Below are 19,264 nucleotides of genomic sequence, written 5' to 3'. Positions count from 1 at the left end.
AGAAAACTGCCCCTCCCACCTAAACGGGGGGGAGATAGACCCCCCTTCCAAAGAAAAAAATGTTTGTATTGAGCTCCTCTACAAAAAACCGTTATCAAATCCTTGCACCCAACATATCCTACTACGTGCCGAAACAACATTTTTGTTCTATACCTAAAAGTTCGAATTTCTGTATCTGGGTTGAAATCTAAAATTTTTTTTTTCTAAGCCAATTTTGAAGTGATTTTCATAAAAAATACCTCGATCAATTGGAAAATAAATATAATTTTAGAATATATTTTTTAAATAGCATGTTGTTTTGAAAACATATACTTTAAATTGATGCCGAAGTTGGGCAAATGACAAAAAAAATTGAATTTTTGAACTTTGACATCTTATAAATTCTAAGTGGTTTAACCGAGTTATTTGTTTTATACATTGTTAAAAAGGTATATTTATCTTCTATTAGAAACTGTAAAAAAATCGAAAATGGGTACAAAATTGTCGAAGCTAGAATTTTTTCAATGGGTGAAGGTCCAAAAAACCGTTTTTTGCCCGTAACTCCAGATTTTGGGGGTGTTAGGGGATTTTCAAATACCGTTTCGTATTCAGTGCGACTAGCTCTACAAAACCTGATAGGTCTCCACCCGCGTATATTTTGAGTGTTACACCGTGTAATGTATGGCAATTCCTTTTGTTTTTTTTAGATTAAACTTTCATAATTCAAAGAATGCATTTTTTAATAATAGCTCACATTTTTCTATTTTCTACAATTAAATCCCCAAGGATAGGGTGAATGAGAAGAAAATAAAAAAAACGATTCCCTCTTTTAGAAAAACACTTTGAGTCTATATAAATTAGTATAGGGACGGGTACAGGGTAACTTATATACCAAAGGCCCCACGTTGGGCGCCAGGGATAACTCTTTTTCGCACGGCTTCCACACAAACACCACCTAACACTGTGAGGCAAACCTCTCTCCTCTCTTTTTCTATATGAAATTATACATAAAGCACTTGATTCTATGCGCTTTAGCCAGGATAAGGACGCACGTGGTGAGTAAAATATGGGTCGCGCGCGTAACGTTAAACAATGGCACTTCATAAATTAACGCAAAATTAAACGGGAAAATGTATTTATATTCGTATAGAAGGTATACTTATATCTAACATCAAGGCTACCTTCCTTTTTTCCTTCCAAGGCACTTTAATTCACACGGTTAGCAGTAGCAGCAGCAGAAAGTCATTGTATGTGCAACGTATGTATGATGTGGAGCTATTTTCATAACTTTTTCAAATGCATTTTTCACTTGAGTGGCAAAGTTGAGGAGGATGGAGGATACGGTGCGCGGCAGGCGTCGGCTCGATGTTGTAGAGGTGTGTAGCAGTCAACCTACTTTTTTTTTTTTTTTTTCTTTTTTCTCATAGGTACAAAACTGCATAAAGCTCTTATGACAGAAAACATATACCATAATAATGTCTTTTGTTTGTGGTGTGTTAATGCGGCATTTATACTTCTTCTACTACAACTGAATGGAAACATAGCTAAACTGAAAAAGAAAATCTTTAAAGGAGAACACAGAAAGTGTTTGAAGTTTTTTGTTGGAATTCATTTCAGGAAAAGAAAAAAAAAAAAAAAAAAAAACAACGATATGCTTTTTTTTTAAGCACGAATTACTTTTGTGACTTTTTTTATATTAAAAAATTAAAAAATTATTTTAGTTATGAGGTAACAAACGTAAAAAAAAAATACATTCGGTAAAAACTGTTTTACTACTTTGTGTATCTAGTATTCTAGTGGCGTAACTAAAGCAAATTATTAGGGAACCCGGCTGATCAGCTCTGATTTTGATGATCTTTTTTTTCAAACGTCGGTAATTAAAAATACTTTAAAGTCTATAGGTTAAAAATTGCCGATGTTGCCGTATTGTTTTTTATTTTAACAAAACCATTTTTGTTTGCTTACATTTTTTTTTATTTTTTCTTCTTTTGTTTATTTCTTTTTTATTTCTTACATCGTTTAAGCGATAAATGGAATTTTCTAACAAACTGACTTTAAACACAAAAAAAATTTTTTGAACACAACGGCAACACTTACAATATTAAAAAACACATTTTAAAAAAGCCAGAAGCTCATTCAATCAATAAAATTTAAATCCACAAAATTTAATAAATAGTTTTTGAAAAAAAAAATCAATTAACTTTTTTTTCAAAACTTCTATTAAAAAAAGTTCTTCGAAAATGAAATAGGTACTTTTTAGTTTTTTTCATAAATTGTAATGCATATTGACATTTCTTTTATAATTTCAAATCATAATAAATGTGGCCTACAAAATTTTAAAAATAAATGCATTTTATGTTACGAAAAAGTTTGTCAATAATTTTTTTTTTTTTTTTAATCTGAGTTTAATTACTATTTTTTTCAAAAACCCTTCACTCAATTAACTTAATTTTAATTTTATAAATATAAATAAGCTTCTAGCTTATTAAAAATGTATATTTAAATATTGTAGGTGTTGCCGTTGTGTTCAAATATTTTTTTTGGGTTTGAAGTCATTTTGTGAGAAAATTGCATTTATCGTCTAAACGATCGATTGAAGATTGTCCTTCACTAACGTATAGTTGTTTTCCTTCAATTGCCTAGACAATCTTTTGCCATTAGTAAATTTATGAAATTTAAGCAAAATTTCTGGAAAAAAATTTTTTTTTGTTCACAAAAACTTTCAATTAAATTTAAAATATCAAAACGGCAAATTTTAATCTATAGCCTTTAAAGTATTTTTAATTGCCCTATTTTGAGCTTCAGTTACTCTACTATTCGCTTTAAGCACATACAAAATCTCCAGCGCTGAAATGAAACTCTTTCGTCAATTTTATGCCTAGGTTTGAAGTTTTAAAGTAACGAGTAAAAGAATTTTGGCAATATTTTATCGGTTAAAGGAAACGAAAGAGCTGAGCATCAAACTTGATTAATTGTTTAAAATGGATTTTGATGGCTTAATTTTTTTTATTTTTTATTATTTTAATGTAATAACATTTATAAGGTAGAAAATTATTATTTTAACATGTTTAAAGGTTGGAATCTAAGTTTTCTTTATTGATAGTCATTGATACTGCGTTTTATGCATTTGATGAAAAATATTTTGTAATCCTAAAAATTAAGTTATCAGCGTAAATTAATAGCAAATGAATATCTGCTTGCTAAATAAAATGTCAATTCCTTGAATTTTTTGAAAAAATCCCAAATGTGATATCTACCAAATTGTTTTTTTTTTTTATAGAGAAAGTAGATTCCTTAGGTGATTTTGATTCCGTCAGCATGGTGATTGTTGAGATATAAAGAAGTACATCAAAATCCGTTTAATTTAATAAGAGTTTAAAAAACTTAAATCTTTAACCTTTAATAAGAAAAAAATTGCTACTTTAAAAGCTGAAAATACATAAATGAAAAAACGAAAAACAATAATATTTGTTAAAAAAAATTTGAGAAATTTTTCAAAAGTTCAAGAAATATTTCCATATTTCTAAAATTGTTTTTTTTTTTTAATAATTTGAAAATGCTTTTGGTTTGTTTGCATACACTTTAATGAATAAAAACCTCTTTGTTAACTTTTATTACCAAGATTTTTGTGTTTTTTTTGTTTCTTTTTCATAATAATGAATTATGTTGTTACAAAAAACTCACCTCCAGCTGTTAGATATATAATATTTGTACCTCACAGCTAACCATTGTTTTATTCAACGTAACTACATTATATATAATACTCTATACTCTTTATAACTTAATACACGTTATAAAGCGAATCTGACATCTTTAACATATTACAACTTCCAAAATCTGCTCCGAGCACAAATAACCATTTTCACTATGATGTTGTTGCATCAGAACCATCATATTATAATCCATTTCGTAGAAATACATGTATATATATTTTTAACATTATATTCTTCCCGCGCACTCTGTATACCAGGAAAAGTAAGACTTCCAGTTATACCTCTACCAGGGATACCTCTATCTATCTAACATTATAGTATTTCGCTACAAACTAGGACTCAGTGCGCGACTTAGTGTAAAGCTTGATTTTGTGAATTTAATTTATATCTACTGCGAGGCGCCATATGCAAATTTTCCACTTCTTCGAAATATATTTGTTCGCAAAGAAGCTTCTCCGTTTCGTTTTTCCTTCCTTCTGAAACATAGAAATATATAAACAGTACTGTGAAGAGGAAAACATACATCCTGTTCAACAAAAAAGTGACTTTTTTTTCCAGTTTTCCTGATTTGTGACCTTTTCGTTCTGGAAGCACCTATTATGTCCGAAAATGAGTTTTGCAACAAAAAGGGTAGGTACAAGATCAACTCATCAAAATTGTTCGACTTAAACCGGATTACCAGCTAACACAACGCTTAGTATCACCAGAATCAACATCGACGAGCGCCTGGATGTTCTGTCCAAGCTTTCGTTCGGTACTTATGAAAGCCAACTATGCCTTCTTCACCCTGAAATTAAGAGAAGAAGCCTGTCAATTAAAGTCCTACCCAACTAACAATTTTACTTCCACAAGGTTAGGATCTTTAATTTCTTGCAACTATTATCTCTACAGGGCTTGTATTTAGTTTGTGAATCGAAAATTCAAACTTTCGAGGCTTAACTTTCGTTAACCGCTTCCTAGAAACCTAGTGCAAGTGGAATCTTAAAATTTCTACAAGCATTAATGTAAACATTTCGTTTAAATTTCAATATGGCCACATGAAATTCCATTGTAGAACCACAAGAAATAAAAGCCAATAACTGACTTCTTTTAAATGGCTTTGCAAAAGAAATTGTATTAGAACTGCTCACAAAATCTTTATGAATGCTTTGTATTTTTTTTTATCCAATTCGAAAATTATTAGACCCAAAAATGACTTAGGTAGGTATTTAAGTATGGTAGAAGTACCTACAACTTATACAATTGCCTTAAATGCATTTATCATTATAATTCTATATTACCGAAATTATGTCAATAGTATATGAGTCGTGAATCGTGATATTCATTAAAAAAAAAAAACATTACGTTGAATTTCAAATAAACCGCATTAAACGGTTTTGACTTTTTAAACAAATATTCCACAAAATACATGTGTTATAAGTACTGCATTCTATTCTAATATTTGAATTAAAAAATTGTTGAATCATTGTTTTTGATTGAAAATATTACAAATTATGTTTTATATTACTTTCAAATATAACGACTTACATAAATGTTTGTTTTGTATCTCTGTATGAGAAAAAAAGAAGTTCAATTTCAGGCGCATGCGCGAAAAGCTTTTAGTTTTATGTGTTTGCCTTAGCGAAGTTAGGGGATATTTATTTATATTTGTAGAGATCCTTTAAGTACAAGCAAAACATTGTAAAAAGCATTTAATTTTATAAGTTTGCCTAAGCGAACTAATTTTATTTCTAGAAGCCCTGTGAAAGTGAGTACAAGCTAAATTTTTTAAACTGTCAGGCAAACTCATGACAATAAGAAATATTTGGATAAGTGCCATTATGGTGACCATTTTTGGTTTTTTTTATTCATTGTTATAAAGAAATAAATAAAAAAGTGAATCTTTTCATATCGGTAATTGGTTTAAAATAGTGATATTAAAAATGGTTTACTGACCAATTTGGAGTTCATATTCAAGTAAGTAGAGAAGAAAGGAAAACAAGATTTTAATCTTCTCCACTTATTTAAATAAAAAATAGTGATAGACATTTTAGATTTTTATCTAAGTTCAAAACAAAGTTAATTCTCTAATTTTTAAGAAAAAGCCAAAAGCCCAAAAAATTAAAAAATTGTTTCTGCTTCGGAAAAATGCGGGTTGACGGCATCCGGGTGAAACCTCTGAAGTCTAAGAAAACCGAATTTTTCAGATATTTTTTTCTGCTCCAGAAAAATTGTTCTTGAGTAAAAAGTTATTCTCTTTCATCTTCTCAATAATGATATGGTTTGACAATCAGAATATAATATTATTAAGTCTTTATTAAATAATTTTTTACAAGATAAAAAAAAAACAGAAAATAACCAAAAATAATAACTTTAAAAAAAAAACACAAATGGTCACCATATTCTTTAAGATAGTGCAACTCATCAGGAAATTAAGTCGAAGCCCTTAGGAAGTTCTGGTTTCAACTAGTCCAAATTTGAAACTCTTCTATTATATACCTGAGTAGCTCGATGGGTAAGGTACCGGACTTTCAATCAGGATGTACGAGGTTCAAATCCAGCAAAATGCGTCAAGTAAGTAATAAGTTTTTTTCTCAATATAATTGAATTTGGAAATTTAATTTCAGAAGAAAACTTTTAATCCAGTCAAATAAGGATTTAACCTCGGAATGAATGTTAGTAGAAATTTTTTTTGCTCAATATCTTCCTTTTGCCATTCTATAACATAACTCAAAAGTCTAGAAAAATCTCATGTCCGCTTGTCGCGATTTTAAGGTCAAATCGCGAAATGGAGATTTTCAAAATTAGCAAAAATAGGCTATGGTATTATATACACATATGATACATGATTTCAATATATTTTTTTAATGCTGATTCCAAAAAATCTAAAATCAAGGCAATCTGACGTCTTTGAAAAAAGTTATACCAGTTTTTCATCTTTCAACCCATATTATTATAACAGTTGCTAACTTACTACCGAAAAACCCTTAAAAGTAATGGTAGCGGAATCATATTTTGCAAGAGGGTTGTCATATCCATTATCATTAAGAATCAAAACAATGCAATGCAAAAAAACATTTATATCTATGACAAAATGGTATTTTTTGAGAAAAGGGGAAATTTTGGGATGTGCACTAAAAAACATCCTGGTACAATCTTGGAATTAGTGCTAATAGGCTAATTTTTTTGTTTCTATCTTTGTTTGGATATTCTATAACTTATGTCAAAAATCTAAAAAAATCTCATGACCGCAAGTTCTTATTTTCCAGGTTAAACTAAGTTAGGTGCAGATTTAAAAAAAATAATAAGAACATTTTAGATTCTTATATGTATACCAACATAATCCATTTCATTTCAAGGTATTTTTTAACGCTGATTCCAACAAAACCCACAAACAAATCAATATGACCATCCCTGAAAAGTAATGTACCTTATTCATGTTGATCTGACACAAATATCTGAAGAGTAGTTTTTCAATTTTTTCAAATCTGCACCTTATCTTCAAACCAAGAAAATTAGGACTTGCGGACATGAGATTTTTTTAGATTTTTGAGGGTAGTTAAAGAATATCCAAACAAAGATTAAAATGAAAAAATTAGCCTATTAGCACTTATTCCTAAGATGAACAAGAATCTTCTTTAGTGCATATCCTAAAATTTGCCCCTCCATCAAAAAATACCATTATTTCGTAGGTACATATATATATTTTTTGTAATGGATTGTTTTGATTTTTAATAATGATGGATTCTAAAATCTTCATGCAAAATTTGGTTCATCTACCATCACTTTTAAGTATTTTTCGGCAGTAAGTTTGCAACTGTTATAATAATATGAGTTGACAGATGAAAAACAGGTATAACTTTTTCCAGAGACGTCAAATTGTCTTGATTTTAGATTTTTTGGAATCAGCATTAAAAAATACCTTGAAATCATGTATCATATGTGTATATAATACCATAGCCTATTTTTGCTAATTTTGAAAATCTCCATTTCGCGATTTGACCTTGAAATCGCGACAAGCGGACATGAGATTTTTCTAGACTTTTGAGATATGTTATAGAATGGTAAAAGGAAGATATTGAGCAAAAAAAATTTCTACTAACATTCATTCCGAGATTTACCCCTTTTTTCTCCTTATTTTACTGTATTATTTGACTGGATGGGAAAACAAACAAAAAAATAAAAAGAATAAAATTAAAATATAAAAAATTAAAATGAAAAAAAAATATTTTTTTCTTTATTCTATTTGGAATATACCTCGTTTAGACTTTCACAAGCCTTCGACAAGTCTGTTCCGAGCTTCTAAATAAAATTAAAAGCCTGTAGCAGTAATACAGATTTTCAAATCTTGAATGTTGCTTGTTTCTATAAGGCATGTTTTGAGTCTCTCCAATCAACTTGCATATGACTCTTCTAAAGCCTATCAAGCTTCTCGGGTGGGCCAAAAGGGCTTCTCTATGGTCGTATACAAGCAATATTTCTAAAATCGAAACAGCTTCGTTAGACCCTTGTGGAAGTAAAATTGTTAGTTGGGTAATATACAAGTGGCATTTCCACCCAATCAGCTTTTACAAATTTCCGTTATGGTAGGTATATTATTTCCAAATCTGTCATGTTTGAAAAATAATTATAAAAAAAAAAATATTTAAAAAATACACTTTTATCACATTTTATACAAGTTAAAATATGTATGTACCTATACAAATTTTTCAAGAGTTTATTCTTTTTAGAGAGCCATTATTACTTCCTTACGTAAATGACTCTGATTCTTCTTAATAAAGGAAGGGGTCAGATGATCTGTATTTTTCAAAAATGATTTCAATTTAAATCTATTCTTGAGGAAATAAGCTTTCTGCTTAGATCTTTTTATGAAATGCTAAAAATTGCCATTATTACCTAATAAAATGTATAATACACTAGTTTACAAAAAAATAAAATTTTTTTGGACACCAGTGCCGTAATACTTTTCATATATGTAGATTCGAGCCTAGGAAACTCGAAAATAAAACTATCTAAAAAAATGTTTTTGGATAGGTTTTCGATTTTGATTTTTCAAAGTTTTTTTATCGTTTTTTTTGTCAGCATACTAAGTATTCGGGCTATATCAAAGAGTAATAAACTATTAATCTAAATAAAAAACCGGCACCTGAAAGCTGAATAAATAAGCAACAAACACTGGAATAACTTTTTTCTCACACTCCAGATGTTTAAGAGCATGTATCAAACCATTTTAAAAAAATCGATTTTTAAAGTAAATTTTTGTGAAATAAAAATTTCTTACTGAAATAAAAAATCTAAATCTTTCAAATCCTCATAGTTTTATATTTTTTATAGGTACTCGTATGTAGTGCACTTTCTGACAAAAATAAAAAAATAACTCTCTTCAAAATCTATTCATAAGCTATAAAGATAAGATAATTTTGTTTAACGATCAATATTTCGACTCTTTTTGTTACTTTTTGTTTTTTTGTCTGTAACTTGAAAATTGTTTATTTATTATTGTGACCTTTTTATTTATAATCCAGTCAAATAAGGGTTTAACCTCGGAATGAATGTTAATAGAATTTTTTTTTTGCTCAATATCTTCCTTTTGCCATTCTATATAACATATCTCAAAAGCCTAGAAAAATCTCATGTCCGCTTGTTGCGATTTCAAGGTCAAATCGCGAAATGGAGATTTTCAAAATTAGCAAAAATAGGCTATGGTATTATATATACATATGATACATGATTTCAAGGTATTTTTTAATGCTGATTCCAAAAAATCTAAAATCAAGGCAATCTGGCAAAGCAAAGTTATACCTGTTTTTCATCTTTCCACCCATATTATTATAACAGTTGCTAACTTACTACCGAAAAACCCTTAAAAAAAATGGTAGCGGAATCATATTTTGTATGAGGGTTTTCATATCCTTTATTATTAAGAATCAAAACAATGCAAAAAAAAAAAAACATTTATATCTATGACAAAATGGTATTTTTTGAGAAAAGGGGAAATTTTGGGATGTGCACTAAAAAACATCCTGGTACAATCTTGAAATTAGTGCTAATTGGCTAATTTTTTTGTTTCTATCTTTGTTTTTGTGTTTTTTTTTTTTTGTTTCTATCTTTGTTTGGATATTCTATAACTTATGTCAAAAATCTAAAAAAATCTCATGTCCGCAAGTTCCAATTTTCCAGGTTAAACTAAGTTAGGTGCAGTTAAATCTGCACCTTTAGATTCTTATATGTATACAAACATAACCCATATCATTTCAAGGTATTTTTTAACGCTGATTCCAACAAAACCCACAAACAAATCAATATGACCATCCCTGAAAAGTAATGTACCTTATTCATGTTGATCTGACACAAGTAGTCTGAAGAGTAGTTTTTCAATTTTTTCAAATCTACACCTTATCTTCAAACCAAGAAAATTAGGACTTGCGGACATGAGATTTTTTTAATTTTTTGAGGGTAGTGAAAGAATATCCAAACAAAGATTAAAATGAAAAAATTAGCCTATTAGCACTTATTCCTAAGATCAACAAGAATCTTCTTTAGTGCATATACTAAAATTTGCCCCTCCATCAAAAAATACCATTATTTCATAGGTATATATATTTTTTGTAATGGATTGTTTTGATTTTTAATAATGATGGATTCTTAAATCTTCATGCAAAATGTGGTTCATCTACCATAACTTTTAAGGGTTTTTCGGCAGTAAGTTTGCAACTGTTATAATAATATGAGTTGACAGATGAAAAACAGGTATAACTTTTTCCAGAGACGTCAGATTGTCTTGATTTTAGATTTTTTGGAATCAGCCTTAAAAAATACCTTGAAATCATGTATCATATGTGTATATAATACCATAGCCTATTTTTGCTAATTTTGAGTGGACATGAGATTTTTCTAGACTTTTGAGATATGTTATAGAATCGCAAAAGTAAGATATTGAGCAAAAAAAATTTCTATTAACATTCATTCCGAGATTTACCCCTTTTTTCTCCTTATTTGACTGTATTATTAAAAAAATAGTTTTTTTGTAGGCTTTTAGTTAATTTTTATTTATTTAATTTTTATTTTCGGCGAAAATAAAAAAATAAAAAATTGACTAAAAGCCTACAAAAAAACAATTTATATAACTTGAAAAGGAAGCCGAATTTGAAAATTTTTATTAAGAAATTTTCTGTAGATAATTAAATTTCCCAGCGATACATATCCTCTTAAAAATGTTGAAAATTAATATATTTTAAAAAACTCAAGAAAAACTTTTAGAAAAAAAGGGAAAAAAATGAAATTTTTGATGTTTTACTAAAAAGTCTATTTCAATGTTTTGAGCATTTATAAATATTGAACATGTAACAGAGAAAATAAAATACTTTATCTTTCGACATAATGGTCACACAAATTGATTACGGCTAAAATTGGTCTTTTTTGAGCATTAGCTAAAATTATACAAAAATATGAAAAAAACAACCTACTTTTGTCTCCTCTTTAAATAATTATAATTATTAAATAATCAACATCTTAAAAAGTAATTATTTCTTTGATTTACAATAGATAAATATGATAAAATAAAAGTGTATAAGTCGGTTTAATTGTTAAACTTAATAGTCCATTTTAATCTTTTGAGCATTTATAGATATCAACGGTTAAACTTCATAACCTCGTAAGTCGAAAAATTCGAAAAAAATATTATTAATGCAAACAATTCAGAAAATTCAGAGCTATCTTTTGGTATATTCAGTTCAACAATGTTGTTTTGAACATTTTTCACGAATGACGAAATTCAAAAGCTCTTATTGATATATCCCATACAAAAACAAGAAACACAACATATTGTTTTTTGATTTCTGAAAAACTTGCAAAAACGACTTACGAGGTTATGAAGTTTAACCGTCGATATTGAACATGTAACGGAAAAAGGAAAATACTTTATTTTTCAATATAATAGTCAAAAAAATTGAATACGGCTTTAATCGGATAAAATATAGACTTTCAAAATCGACTGTTTTTAGTGTTTTTGAGCCATTTTTCTTTATTACATTTTACAAGTTATAATTAAGAGTTTTCTAACTTTTTATCTTCATCAATTTATACCTCTATTTTTTAATAAATAATCCCATATTATATCTATAATATTGATTTTTTTCTTTAAGTAAGAACATTTTTTTCTGTCAAAAATGTCCATTACAAAAAATCGATTTTTTTTTAAATTTTTTGTTACATTGCACTTTAAAATCTTGAGTGACGCAGAAAAGTTGTTCTAGTGTTTCTTGTTTATTTATTCTGCTTTCAGGTGTTGGTTTTTCTGTTCAGATTGATCGTATATTACTTAAGATAAAGCCCGAATACTGGGAAAAATAACGACAAAAAACTTTAAAAAATCATATCTCGAAAAGTTATCCATCGTAATTTTTTTTAAAGTGATTTCCAAGCCCCCGAAGTCAAAGTAGGTAAGCAAAAAATAGTGGGATTGAGTGTCCATTTTGGCTGTAAAGCAGTGTTATTACTAACAACTTGCGTTAGGACAAATTTGGAGATATTGGTTAAACCCGTAGATTTTTTGAAAAAGTTCTAGTAACTGTTTATAAGTAAAAGACTCTTTTGACAAGTTCAAGTTTACAAAGAAAAATATTTTCAACTTTCAAGCAAAATTTTTGAAACTGGTTCTCTTACTTTTCATGCTTGAACCTTGCCCTTGGCACCGTGAGCTCAAAATTAATATCAGCTCACTGTTTTATTCGCCTGTTGCCGTGAATTTTTGAGCCAGATTTCCATTTTTATTAGTCCAGGAAGTTAGCCTTCTTTTCATTATTATCGATCTTATGGAAAATTTTGTTAATACAGTTCCTATAATTAAGTTTTGAAAACTACGCTCAATATCCTTCAAAATTAAATAAGTTTTTGTTCATTTGAAAATAGTAAATCTTGTTTCTCAGACACTATTTAAAATTAATCTTTTCGATTCAAAACCTATCCTACATATTTTTTAAATGTGTGTTTCATGAAATATTTTGGATTTGCACACCACTGTTTCTATCTATTTAACGTATTTCATACATACATTTGAAACTATATAATATAATATGTTTGTACGTAAAAGTAAGTATATCTAGAATGTAGGTATATGATATAATATATTTTTCCATACGAATTCACATTTTCGCGTATCCCCGAAGACGTACAAGGATTTCATGCATGTTAAAATCCATTTATGAGTTTTTCCTTCAACAAAATAAAATTGCAAAAGATTTTTCGTTTTTACTTTTTAGTATCTATGTATTTTGTTTCATTTTTATTTTATTTTTTAGTCCTGCCGGCACGCTTGGCTTATATGTGGATATTGTATTTTTTAGTTTAAAAATGTTTAACTGTTCGCGAATCTTTTTATTTTTTTTGTTAAGTTTTAAGTTTTGACTAGACAACAAAAAACAACTGTATTTGACTAGCTTCTAAACAGAATATTATATACATAAAACTTTTCCTATGATGATGGGAATTTGTTGAAAAGTGCTGCCGCTGTTCCTTTTACTTTTGGTTTTTTTTATTTTTATTTTCTTTTTTTTTTTCTTGTCGAATTGGTTAATTTTCTTTTTTTTTGTCGAGGCATGCAAATAGGTACATGAAAGATAAATCCCGGAATTTTGACCAAGCCACATACAAAGATTCTTTTATTCACAATAAAAAAAATAATACAACTAACCTGTCAGTCTCGAAATTTCTTCACTTTTAACTGCTTTATTTCTAGTGAAATATTTTTTTTTTTATTTAAAAACAAAATGGAAAAATATGAGAGTAGTTGAGGTCTGTTTTAGAAATAGAGAAATAAATCTACATCAATTTGGTTAACCATGTAAAAGATTTTAGGATTTTTTTTTACAACTGAAAAATCATGAGAAAACATTAAAATCACAAATATGTTTGAAGAGTGAATTTTGATCTACGAAAATATTCTCTAACAATTTTTTTGAATGTCTTTGAAATGAACTTGAAAAATAAAATTATTCTTTATGATTGTTTATTTAAAGTGAATCAAGAGCCAAAAAGCCACAAACTAAAGCGCTTTTACCAAAAACATTACAAATTTATTTTATTTGAACTTCTTTGAAATCTGTCCCTTACTTTGGCGGACATTTTCTAAGAAATTGTAGCAAATTAAATGCTAACTTGTTGAGACCAAAAACTTGTATCTTGCATTATTTTTCTCTGAGGTCTGAAGTTAGCGGAAAAAATTTGAAATTATTAAAAAAAAAATTAAGTTTGGTTAATTTTTGAATTTTTAGCTTTTTTTTTAATGGTTTTTAAAATATGAACATTGTTTTTATAGCTAAAACAGTTTGTTTGTTATTCAAAATTCCGCACTAGGAATAAACGGAAGAAAATAGCAAAAGTATTATGTTCTATGCCAAAATTGGAGCTTATTGTATGGCTAAATTGTTGCGTTATAATTAATCATATTCTTATATTCTTACTTCAATTTTAGGGTTAATATGTGATGTTTCGGTTTGCTCAAGCCAATGAACCAGTTTTAAAGATCGATTAGTGTTTTTGTTTTCAAGATTCCCCTTAAATAAAAGGAAACCTCGGTAAGAAAACGGGCAAATTTAAAAAAAAAACTTGAACTTTAAGATTTTTTATTTTCTAGAAATTAAAGATTTCAAAAATAAAATAAAAAAAAAATAAGTTCCCAAAAATTGATTTTATTGCTCTAACCGATCCATTTTGATTTCAATTAGAAGCTTAAAAAGTGCATTTCCGGTTCCTTGCACCATTAGGGACCAGTTTAAAAATGACTTTATTCTTACTTTAGCGGAAAAAAAAACTACTCGAGCTACAAAATCGGTGTTTGCAAGTTTCATCTAGTTCTAGGAGACCCCTTCCCGCAATCGTAAGCGCCAAATTAGATTTTGAATTATGGACAACATTTAATTATATTTTTTCAACACTTATTAAAACGAAACAGTCCTTTGCTACTTGTTTGGACGTTCGGTTTTGACTGACACATTATTGAAAATTATTTTCAAATCAAATACAATCTCACCAATTTGTACAGTTTTGGCCTCACTTTCTGGGCCCCATTTCACCAACTTACAAATTTGTAATTACAAGTAATTTTCACAATAATTGTGAAAAAATCGATTAATTTTGTTTCACCAGTTTCTTGTAATCACAAAATTGTACTTGTAATCTACAATTTTAAATTTGTGAAAAAAATCCATTTTCTGTTTCACCAAAACTTGTATTTTACAAGTAACAAATTTGTGAGCTTTCAAGTTTCTTGTGGGTTTCTGTTTCACCAAAAAAAAAAAGTTACAAGTTTGTATTTATTTGTGAAAATTTTCTACAAGAGTCAAGACGTATGTCATTTTTGTTACAAGTTTGTAAAAACTGTATTTAGAGTGATTAAAGTGTTTAAAATGGCCTTACGCCGAAGGCCATTATTATTATTTTTAGAAAAGCTATGTTATTATTATTCAGCGTTGTAAAAATGCATTTGAAATTTAAAAAAAAAATCATTTATTGCAAGTAAAAAAATTGCATTAAAAAAATTTTTATTGCAACTGAAAAATATTTGCATTTAAAAAAATATTTATTGCAAATAAATAAATTTGCTTTAAAAAAAATGTTATTGCAACTGAAAAATATTTGCATTGAAATAATATTTTTATTGCAAATAAATATATTTTGCATTACAAAAAAATTATATTACATATAAAACATTTTCTGCATAAAAAAAAAAATAAATGCAAAATGTGTGTATTAAATATTTTTTTAACATTCGTCGAATCCCTTACAGTTTCGACTTTTTGGCCTTAGATAAGGTTCAATAGTATAGGTAGTTAAAATAACTAATGTAGGTATGGTCATCAGATACCCAAAATTGTAAGAAATTCGACGAATATTAAGAAAAAATATTGAATGCACACACATTTTGCCTTGATTTTTTTTTTCTATTGAGAAAATTTTGCGATACAATTTGTTTTTAGTATATTTTAATGTGCAATAAAATTTTTATTTTCAATCCAAATATTTTTCAGCTGCAATTAAATTTTTTAATGCAAATTTTTTTATTTGCAATAAATATTTTTTTTTAATGCAAATATTTTTCAGTTGCAATAAAAATTTTTTTAATGCAATTTTTTTTCATTATAAAATTTTTTTACTTGCAATAAATGATTTTTTTTTTAATTTCAAAAGCAATAAATATTTTTTTAAGGCAAATATTTTTCAGTTGCAATATTTTTTTTTAAATTCAATTTATTTCAGTTGCAATCAATATTTTTTTAACGCATTTTTTTTATTTGTAATAAATATTTGTTTTTTTTTATTTGTAATGGAAAACAAATGCTTTAAAAATTGGTATAGCATTTGTGTTTCAAATCGAATGAAAAGATCGCAAAATATCTGTTGAAAACATTTTCCTGATCGCTATAACCTGCCTCTTAAGTATGTAAAAATTCGTTCTCTTTTGATCAAAGAGGCTTGTTTTTATTTCTCAAATTTGTAGTTCTTCATTATTTAAATTATTTTATTAATTTTCCTCACGATTAACAATATTTTTATTTTACTTTTATAAATCCATGGATATGGATTATAAAATAATAAATATAAAAATAATCCAGCAATACAAAAATCTTAATATATATTTACAATTTTGTTTGTCATGCCCAAAAAATTTCCTTATTTGATCAAACTACTAAGATATGACAGTATTAGTAATTTGACAATTTTCCGTTTAAAATAGGTTTGCCAAATAAGAGCTCAAGTTTTAAAAATGGCAATCCTATTTTTTCATACTCGTTATCAACTTATAGTTTTCATTTGAAACCAATTTTAACCTATGTCGTTATGAGTTAAGTAACTCAACGGTCACCGCTAAGACTACAACGAGCTTTACAAGTTTGTGAGATAAACTTGTTGTTTACAAGAATAAAATATATTTGGTGAAACGGTAATTCTACAAACTTGTGGTTTTCAAAAGTTAGTTGTAATTTTTTTTTCGATAATCACAAATTTGTGAATTACTTATTTGTACTTTGTGAAACAGAATTCCATTCTACAAATTTGTACTTGTGATCTACAAGTTACAAATTTGTGCTTGTAACTTGTAGTTGGTGAATTAGGGCCCTGATGTTTATCCGGCAATTTTTTTTTTCGAGAAAAGGTTTTCTTTATTGCTTAAAGTGGTGGTGCCAAAAATTGTTGACATAATTACTTTTATTTATAGTATAAATCCAAAATAAAATAAAAATTTCCTTTCCCCTGACAGTGCTTTGGTAAACTGCCGTGACCAGGATTCGAACCTGGGTTACCACGGCCACAACGTGGGGTCCTAACCACTAGACGATCACGGCTATTGGAGAACTGAAAAAATAGTTTTACAGTGGAACCAGCTTAGAGTCAATTAAGTGAATCGTTTATTTTCAAACACGATAAGTCAATGTTGAATATTTTTTGAGAAACCCACAAAAAGGATGATTTTATTCAAATCTTGATTAATTGATACTTTTTATTTGTTTAAGATTAGACCAATGATCATTATAAAAGACGAATTGACCAGAAAAAAAAAAACAGACAAAAATGGAAATAATTTCTTTAATTTGAAAACAATTTAAAAAAGACGAAAACAAGTAGTCTACTTGTTTAAATATAAACTAGCTATCCTTATACGAATGCACATTAATATGTATTGGTATAATTTTTTTTTTTTTATTATATTACCTACATAAAATATACATAAGGAAAAAAAGTTACACATACGCCACAGTGAGCGGTGTAGAAATACATATTAGTTTTCTATTCCTTGATCGAAGTTTTTATTTTTTCTTTGACCATAAACAAAATGGCAACCCTCCCTTACTTTTTAAATCTTAATGGAAAAATCAAAGTGTTAATTTGTTTATAAAAATAGATCTTCTAGTACAATAATCATTTTTATCAAAAAACAAAAACCGAATTCCATGGATCAAAACTGGGTTTTATGGTTTTTAAAATAGTTCCTATGGCTAGAACTGAACTGGCTAGAATTGAAATGGGACCACACTGCAGCCACCAGCTTTTCAATACAAAAAAAAAATTATCAAAAATGGTTCACTTAGTCCAAAGTTATGAGGTAACAAACATACAAACAAAACAAAAAAAAAAATACAGACGAATTGAATACCTCCTCCTTTTTGGAAGTCGGTAAAAAACAGAATTCATCTATTAACGAATAAATTTATAAAATGTAGCTGACCCAGCAGACTTCGTTCTGTCTTTTCTACTCTTTATTTCCAATTTTTGAGTTTCTAGTGCTTCAAAATTTTCCAATACCAATACGAAAATCTGGTCACAACAAAAAATAAGGATTCTTTAAATATTTGAAGAATGTCCTCAAAAAAAGTTCTGATCTGACATTTTTTGAGGATATCTCAAAAACCTGACGTGAAACGGCAAAATAGACTTCGGATTCGGTTTTAGCAACCCAAAAACTATAAGAAAAATCTAGTTGCAACCCCAGATAAGAAATTTTGTTTTTTTGGTTTTGCCATTTTTTTGAGGATATCTCAGAAACCTGACGTGATAGGGCAAAATTCACTTCGATTCTAAAAACTATATGATTAACATATTCGCACATCCAGATCAGAGAAAAAAAATTTTTGTTTGTGACATTTTGTGAGGTTATCTCAAAAACCTGACGTGATGTGGCGAAACGGACTTCGGATTCGGTTTCAGCTACCCAAAAACTATATGCAAAACCTAGTCGCAACCCCAAGGTCAGAACTTTTATTTTTTTTGTGTGGCTGTGTAATTAAACTTTATTAAAACTGATGAACTGCTAATGCGGAGTCAAAATTAGTTTTTTTTTGCTTTAGTTTTAGTTGATAAATGATTCTAAAGCTAAATATAAAAAAGTGAATTTTAATTTTAAGAATAAGTAAAATAAACAATTTTTTTGGTTGGACCATACGAGCCATTTAGGGGTATGAAAAAAGTAATTCCTACAAAATGAGATAGGTACCAATTTAATTTTATTTTTTTCTTCAAAAAATTATTTATAAAAAATTTGTTTAAAAAAAAACCTCTGCTTTACCTATTTAAAATTTTTTTTTTTTTTCAAAAAATGCTTCTCAGTAAATAAAATTGCATACTTTTTGAGCTCAATTTGATTTTGTTTTTTAATTTGAAAAACCCATTTTTTTTTATTAACACTCATTTTCCACTGAAGGTTTTGAATAAACACCAAGTTCATAGGCTGGAGTTATAGCTATTTCATATTTTCCACATTTCTATATAAACGTCTTAAAATTTCTAGCAACTTGAACTTTGAGAGCAAATTCACGTGATCCAGTCGTGCATTTATCATAAATAGCAATAATTTTGATTTTAAATATCAATAAATTTGACAGTCAATCAATTTTCATAAAAAAATTGTTTTTTTTGTCGTTGATGTGAACTATGTTTTAAAACAGATATTAAAAAAAAAACATAAAATTATAATGTTTTACAATTGTACATTGAACAATAAAACGGAAATTTTTGTATTCTTTTGCTTAGCCAAAATATACTAAAAATACTACGTCACGTTTTTGAGATATACCTAACAATTTGAAAATTTTTTTTTA

At 27.8% G+C, this 19,264-nt stretch overlaps 1 non-coding gene across 1 annotated transcript; it reads right to left on the bottom strand.

The window, feature by feature from the left end:
• Positions 1-16,942: 16,942 nt before the first annotated feature.
• Trnah-gug (transfer RNA histidin (anticodon GUG)) lies at positions 16,943-17,014 on the bottom strand. The gene has a single exon. It is a non-coding gene; the product is annotated as a tRNA-His (tRNA).
• Positions 17,015-19,264: the final 2,250 nt, after the last annotated feature.

Source organism: Episyrphus balteatus, chromosome 3 (assembly GCF_945859705.1).
Source record: "Episyrphus balteatus chromosome 3, idEpiBalt1.1, whole genome shotgun sequence".
NCBI classification, from domain to species: domain Eukaryota; kingdom Metazoa; phylum Arthropoda; class Insecta; order Diptera; family Syrphidae; genus Episyrphus; species Episyrphus balteatus.
Note: the sequence above shows the minus strand (reverse complement) of the source record. Positions and strands in the feature narration are given on the sequence as shown.